Here is a 7,681-nt window from a genome sequence, read left to right as displayed (position 1 = left end):
CCAGGATCCGGCTGGACCTCTGGAACGGATCCCGTCTGCAACCGGAGGTATCACTGTATAATACTGCTTTAACTGTACAGTGCAGATGGGGCCTGAGATTGTCCATCTAGGTCAGTACTGCCTACTCTGACTGGCAGTGGCTTTCCATAGATTCAAGCAGGGGCCTCGCCCAACTCCTACCTGGAATCGCTAGAGACTGAACCTGGGACCTTCTGCATGCTGAGCTCTGCCACTGAGAAGCAGCCCTTCCCTAAGTTAGGGCCCTCCACTCCTGTCAGCTGCAGCTGAGCTGCATTCAGGAGTGCCAGCTTGGCTCCACAATAGTGGGTGCCCGGGGCCATGGGTGCCATGCAGCATGTATGGCTCTGGTGCTAAAATTTGTGGGTGCCCGGCCCCTTTATGGGGAATTTTGTGGGTGCTTGGACACCCAAGGTCCCAGGGAGCTGGCACCTATGGCTGTGCTGGTCCACTGCAGAGCAGGAAGATAGGAGGGAGATGCAGCAACATGAAGCCCCAGGACTCGCCACAGGGAGCAGCTTCGCACAGATCCAAAAGTTCCCTGGTCCAGCTCTGCAAGGAGACCATTTGCAGCCTGCAAAAATGTCAGGCGAGAAGGAGATCGGAGGGTGGACCTCCCACTTTGCATCTCTTCTGGAGCAGCTCGATCAGGCTGTTTATAACAAAACCCTCAACAGTTCACTTTGCACTTTTTAAGCAAAAAATAGCCCAGAGAAAAGTCAAAATGGTTCCTCGCCCAAGTAGCATATGTAATTTTGTTTTTAATTGTTTGCAAAATCGAACATTTGTGGATTGGGGACATTTCAAAGGCCAATTGCAACTGTAGGGATGAATATAGCCAGGGCTTTGGGGACAATGCTACACAAAATGGCAGGAAACTAGCGTATATAGGGTAATCAGAAAAGACAGATTTGGATCTGCCTTGGAAAGGCGTTTCTGGCCATCAGAAGCAGCTTCTGGCTCTTGAGCTCCTGGGCTCCTGTTGCTCTGCGATTAGGATTGGCCGCCTGCACCCTGGCTGGCTGGCTGGCTTCCTCACCTGTACATTTTTAAAAAACAGTTTATTACAATTCTCATGAGGACTGTAAAGCTGCTGTTGGAACTGAGGGAAGCGGAGAGTGTGAAACAATAATTCAATACTTGCTCTTACTCAGTGGACATTTCCCCTAATATATAAACCCAAATCATCCTTTCTGCAACTTCAGCCTTCAAACTCTTGTTCCACACTCATTGACAAGTGGGAACAATTCTTGTCGCTTTGCTTTATGGCAGCCTTGGCTAGCCACCGTGGGCCTCTTAATCTTCTTTACCCTATGCTAAAATGTATGGTTCTCTTGGCATTTCCTTATATGCAAGGCTCTGTATATTCGCACTGTGAAAAGATTTAACTTCTGTGTCCAGGGAATGAAGTAAATTGAAATAAATGAGACTTAGTTCTGAATAAACCTGGTTAGAATCAGGCTTCAGGTACCGTAATTTTCATCATATATATATGTATGTATGTATATCTGACTTGCATTCTAAAACCAGCCTCAATCATCTTTGTTTCTCTCCTCGGAAACTCTAATTTCCTTTTGCTACTTTTGTGAATTCAGACAGATTACCATTTTCATCATCTGCAGAATTTTAATATGACCAATATTAATCTTCCTATATGATGACAATGTGGTTTTATTGTCACAAACTCCCTCCGGGTTCAGTGACTTGCTAAAACAGATTTTGAGTAGGCAGTGCAAGAGATTAAATGAATCCCCTTCCCCAGCAGCGCTGATTCCCAAACGACATCCCCATGGGGTCTTGGCAATAGGCAGGTCCTCCTTGCACATTCCACAGGCATGAGGCCAGACATTCTTCTAGTAAGTCATGCTAGCACTGCACAGAACTCCTGACCTGCAGAGACATACCATGCCTGTGAGATCTGGGGATCCCCGGGGTGCCATCAGAAAAGAGCAGGGGGCGAGGCCCAAAACGCAGCAGGGATGGCTTTGCAGCATTGTGGAGGGAGCGAAGCAACAACACATCCTAAAATAGTGCTGAGGCCCATTCTAAAGTGTTGTTGGAAGGGATGGGTGGATCCTAAAGAGGTGGGAGACGAGATCGGGGAGCTGGAGAAAGGCAACCAGAGCAGAGCCAGGGAGGTGTGAGAGATGGCGGAAGGAGACAGTGATCTAGAGAGTCAGGGGCTGAATCCTGGAAGAGGTTGTCGGAGAGGAGTCCCACGCCCAAGGGCCACTGCCAGCCCCTCCTGTCAGAGTCAGTCAGATTGCCAAGGACATGGAGAGCTGGCACCAACCCAAACAAACCTCACGGGCCCAACCCACTTGCAAAAGGGCCCCTTCGCTTGCCCAGAGGGTGCCATCAGAAAAGAGCAGGGGGCGAGGCCCAAAACGCAGCAGGGATGGCTTTGCAGCATTGTGGAGGGAGCGAAGCAACAACACATCCTAAAATAGTGCTGAGGCCCATTCTAAAGTGTTGTTGGAAGGGATGGGTGGATCCTAAAGAGGTGGGAGACGAGATCGGGGAGCTGGAGAAAGGCAACCAGAACCATTTGCCACACCAAGACTTATGCCCACTCTGCTCTTCAAAAGGAAGGGTGGGGCGCCTTTAACCCTTGCCCTGCCTGTCTACTGCTCAGATTTATGCCAGAAAGAATGTGACAGGAACCCAAATCCCAGTTCTTCAACTGGCAGCGAGGGCCAGGACACAAAGTCTAGAGAAGAGAGGGGCTCCCATAAGACCATTTAGCCCAGAGTCTAAAATTGCCAAACTGCACCACTAGGCTGCACTAGTACCATTGGTGCGTAAATTGGCATGTTTGTGTAAGCAGATGAGCAAAAGCGCAACCATGCCCCATCTCTTTGGCTATAATTACACAGCCTGTAAATCAGGGTTGGCTAGCCTGAAATTCAGGTGTCATGAATATCACAGGCGAAGTGTTTGTGGCAAGCCCAGGCAGCAACAGGTTGAGAGCATCACTTTAGACCTATTGCCACACCTGCTTCTCCCTTTCAGAATCAAAAGCAGCCTCTTGGGGCAAAGGGGGGCTATAGTGTTGTCCTTTGGACTAAACTGATCTCTATTCTATGGGATTCTTAGGTTCCACCAACACCATAGAGCACATGGCTCCCCCCAACCCCAAATCCAGGAACTGGTAGTTTGCTATAGATGCTGGGCATTGTAACTCTGTGAGGGGTAAACTACAGTTCCCAGGAGTCTTTGGAGAAAGCCAGGTGCTTCAAACATTTGGCGCAGCTGTGACCTATGGGGCTCAGAACTCAGGTGTACTGAATTATTCATGTCAGAAAGGAATTTCTCCCCAGACCTGACATATGCCATTGGCTTTTCCTACCTGCCACACCCATTTCTTCGGAGACATCAATAACTGTTTGCAGCATTGTGCTAGGAGTATGACTCAGGGTTCAAGTCCTGCCCCCATTATAAATTAGCTGCAACCTCAAGCTGGTGGGGAGGGTTTATGTTTGGAGGTTGAACTAGACGACCCTCAGGATCCCTTCCAACTCGACAATCCTTGATCCCATAAGCCCAGTTCCACCAGCATCCATGAGTCCTGCTTTCCAGAGAAGATTCCTCTATTTCAGGGTAGAAGATATATTTTGATCAACCAGTGGATCTCTGGGTGATTTGCAGTCGACTGCCAAGAGGTTCTGACTCCCAGTTGCTTAACAATGGCAGCAACATTTTCTCCCACCTAAATTAGGTTGCTAAAACAGGAACAGGTAGCTAGTTGGGAGTAAGCTGAAATTCATTTCAATTCTGACAATGGAAACACATTTCTAGACCTCGAATGTGCTCAATGATCCTGTCTTTTGCACCTGGTTCTTGCTGGTGGCGCTTCATACAGCATCCCCCCCCCCTCTGTGCATTTGGATGTGCATCTGATTTACTTGGGCCCGTGGCAGCACTTGATCTAGCAGGCCACGGATGCAGGCAAGGGATCGTGTTGGAAGGGAGGGTGCAAGCGGAGATCCAGGGATCATCTCCCTTCTCTTCTTTTTTCTTGTTTAATAAAAACAAATGAAGGTAAGAGCCAAATACTGCATATAAAATTGGGTAAAGGTTCTTATAGCAACAACATCAACTGTCAAGGACAAAACCCCTTAACCTTTAGCTTCCCTTTCCTTTGTATCACAATTTGTATATTCCATACAGGAAGAGAATCTTATTAAAGATTCAAGCCACTCCATAAAGCTCCCCCCACCCCCATTACAATGAGTGGCAGCTGTCAGTCTGTGTCTTCCCTCTGCAGATTGTTTTATCTGTGTCTGTTTTTCTTAATTCCCTGTTTATGTCAATGGAGACACTCCCTTTGGTTCCAGTAAAAACAAATCACAGGCTGAGGGTTTTTAAAAAATAAAAAGGCTTTGTGTATTGGGACAAACCTTTAAAATGCTATCATGACAGTGTAAGTTTTAAAATCTTAATGGGAGAGGCACGTAACCGTCATTGGGCAAAGCGTAAACAAACAGGGCATGCAATGCTTCATTGCTAATATTTATTACAGGGTTGTCACTTGAAGATTGCTATAAATAAATGTGTTGTAAAATACGGAAGAGTGCACAGAGCTGTAGCAAGTTGTTAAATAAACACAGAAACTGCCATTTTTATTTCTTCAAATGCTGCTCTAGCATCACTCAGCAGCCTGAGCTCACAGATCTGCACATGATCCACACCTCTGTGGATCCCCAGGCCTTCCTCTCCCCTTTGAGCGATTCCGCACCATTTACAAAGTTTCAGACATGCACAGGATTGTGCCACAAAGCAGCTTTGCTAGGTACTTTTGAATGACACGGATGCTTTTTGATAGAAGGTTTTTTGAAGAGGTTTGCCTGCTTTCTTCATGGCCTGCTCCTGAGACTTTAACAGCAGCCTTGCCGACAGAAATCAAGCAACAATCCTTGTCTTGCCACAAGGAACAAATGTGAGGAGTTGGCTGCCTTTGTGTGTGAGACAGAGTGCTGTTAAACACCCAGGAATAGTAGAAATAAAAGATAGCAGGCCTTGTTCAAAAGAACTGCCTTAGAATGGGCACACTGTTTACAAAAATTAGAGAGTGACAGGGAGTCTACTTCAGACTTATTCACTTTTATTTTAAAAGGGTATCTGGAATTGACAGGGTATATTACTGGGTCTGAAGGTAAGCCATCAATTTATGAATTATTTGAACAAAGAAGGGGAGGCAAAAGGGGGTGAAATTGCAGCCAGTTTAGTTAGAGCAAGGGTTCCTAAAGGGCAGTGCCTGGACCATCCAGGGCCCATGAGCTTCGTTCACGTGATCCATGGCATCTCTGTGGATTTGTGGTTGAAGCTGGAAGCTGGCACATCAATTACATTAAATACTCATATTGCTTTTTATTATATATTTATTTTATTACTTATATTGTGTTACAATTTAAATTCTATAGAATTCAAATTGTAATACAGTAACATACAATATTTAAGAAATAAAAGAAGCAAAAAAAAAAAAGAGTTAGAAATCATGCAGCACCTAGCACCGTGCACTGCAATTGCTATAACGGGGGCAGAGAGGATTACGTGGTCTGCCAAGAAACCTTAGCAATTTTCAAGTGGTCTGGGGGAGGGAAGCATGGGGACCACTGGTTTAGAGGATAGTTTGAAAGTTCAAAATAGTTTTCCATTTGAGAGGTGGACTGATAGCAACTAAATGAAATTCAACGAGAACTAACCTTAAAAGTTTACACACAGGAAAAGAGAGCCAAGAAGAGAAGTATAAGATGCATCATTTGTTTTAATAGTACCTTAGAGCAGTGTTTCCCAACCTTGTGCCTCCAGATGTTTTTGGCCTACAACTCCCATCATCCCTGACCACTGGTCTTGCTAGCTAGGGATGATGGGAGTTGTAGGCCAAAAACATCTGGAGGCACAAGGTTGGGAAACACTGCCTTAGAGCATATGCCTTTTCTGCTCAGAGCACTGGCCAGCAACCAGCAGGGTTGGATTTGTGCCAAGCAGCTATTTTCAGTGCCACTGCTGACCCGTGGGACATAAAAAGCAAGAAGACCTAACTCTACCCACAAGCAAATGCAGAGTGCATCCCCCCACCCACCACAAAAACTACAATGAAGTTCCCATACAGCAGGGTGGGTGGGCTTGGGAATAAGTCGTGGGAGATCTTCCTGATCAGAGGATGGTGTTTCTCAATGGACCAGAGCCACAACGTGTGTTTTGTTCTGGCAGTTAACCACAAGCATCCAGAGCACTTTTCAATAAATGTTTCACAATGGCAGCGCTGTGCTGATCCTTCTAGTTTATCTGGGTTATCAGCAAGCAGTGTAGGGGGAAGTAAGGTCTCTCTCTGGTGCCCCAGTTTTGAGTGTCAATGACCCACAAAATATGACATGTAGGAAAGCAGAAAGCAGCTTTCTAACGAGTCAGCCCTTGGTCCATCTAGCTCTATATTGTCCCTAGTGGCTCCCTAGTTTCAGGCAGACCTTCCTGGAGAAGCCAGGGATTGAACCTGGGACCTTCTGCATACAAAGCAGATGTTCTGCCCCTGCCCTACAGCCCACCTGGAAGCATCATTTGGATCTGAATGGAGAAATGCTGACTGATGAGCTGATTACAGATAGGTAGCCGTGTTGGTCTGCCATAGTCAAAACAAAAAAAATCCTTCCAGTAGCACCTGATGAGCTGATGTGATCAAGAAGCAAAGAAGGAGGAAACGGGTAAGGGAATTCTACAGACAAGGTGGTGGGTGAAAGTCCCTCACGTCTCCCATGTGTTTCCGTAAATCAACATCTGGCATCATCTGCTGGTCTTGCTTGATATACAAGGTACCCTGACACCTATATCAGCTCTCTGTTTTCAGAGCTGGAACTGCATTTGGATATATTATTTATGCCACTTCTTTTGGTCATAGAGCTATTGGGGTATGCAGATCATCCAGGAGGAAGGAGGGGACATCAGTTGCAGCCCTTTTACTCCCAAACCCAGTCTTCTTTATGAAATACAGTGGTACCTTGGGTTAAGAACATTCATTCTGGAGGTCTGTTCTTAACCCGAAACCGTTCTTAACCTGAAGCACCACTTTAGCTAATGGGGCCTCCAGCTGCCGCCATGCCACCGGAGCACGATTTCTGTTCTCATCCTGAAACAAAGTTCTTAACCCGAGGTAATCTTTCTGGGTTAGCGGAGTCTGTAACCTGAAGCGTATGTAACCTGAAGCATATGTAACCCGAGGTACCACTGTAAAGAGAAGCTGAGCTAAACGGAGGCTGTAGCTTTTGAAACCCTGATTTATGCTCCAACAGCTCCAACGTTTCAAAAATTAGCATCCCGTAATGCCTAGGAAGAGGTGGGGCTGTGCGCAATTTGTGGGAAGGGTTGCCACAGAGAAGGTGTGCTGGTCAGTGTGGTGGGGAGCCTGTGCCTGCCAGATGTTGTTGAACTCCAGCTTCCATCAGCTGTGGCCAGCATGGCTGTTGGTGGGGGATGATGGGAGTTGTGGTTCTGCAACATCTGGAGGGCCAGAGATTCCCCACCTCTGGTTCCACATCTGCAGCCCAACAGAGCAAGGGTGAGGTCAGAAGCCTCTTGGAGAGCTCTCCTTCTCCAGTCCCAGATCAATACACACTGCTCATTGGACCCTCCTGAAAGCCAAGTGAGGTATTTGGGAGAGAACAAC

The 7,681-nt window shown here is 46.7% G+C and overlaps 1 long non-coding RNA gene across 1 annotated transcript; it reads right to left on the bottom strand.

Moving 5' to 3' along the window:
* Positions 1-5,465: 5,465 nt before the first annotated feature.
* LOC310840102 lies at positions 5,466-6,825 on the bottom strand. Its single transcript, XR_014561795.1, has 3 exons — positions 6,680-6,825; positions 5,940-6,604; positions 5,466-5,795 (listed from the first exon to the last, which is right to left on the bottom strand). It is a non-coding gene; the product is annotated as an uncharacterized lncRNA (long non-coding RNA).
* Between the last annotated feature and the right edge of the window lie 856 nt (positions 6,826-7,681).

Source organism: Podarcis gaigeae (genome assembly GCF_964106915.1).
Source record: "Podarcis gaigeae genome assembly, chromosome: 2".
Classification (NCBI taxonomy): domain Eukaryota; kingdom Metazoa; phylum Chordata; class Lepidosauria; order Squamata; family Lacertidae; genus Podarcis; species Podarcis gaigeae.
Note: the sequence above shows the minus strand (reverse complement) of the source record. Positions and strands in the feature narration are given on the sequence as shown.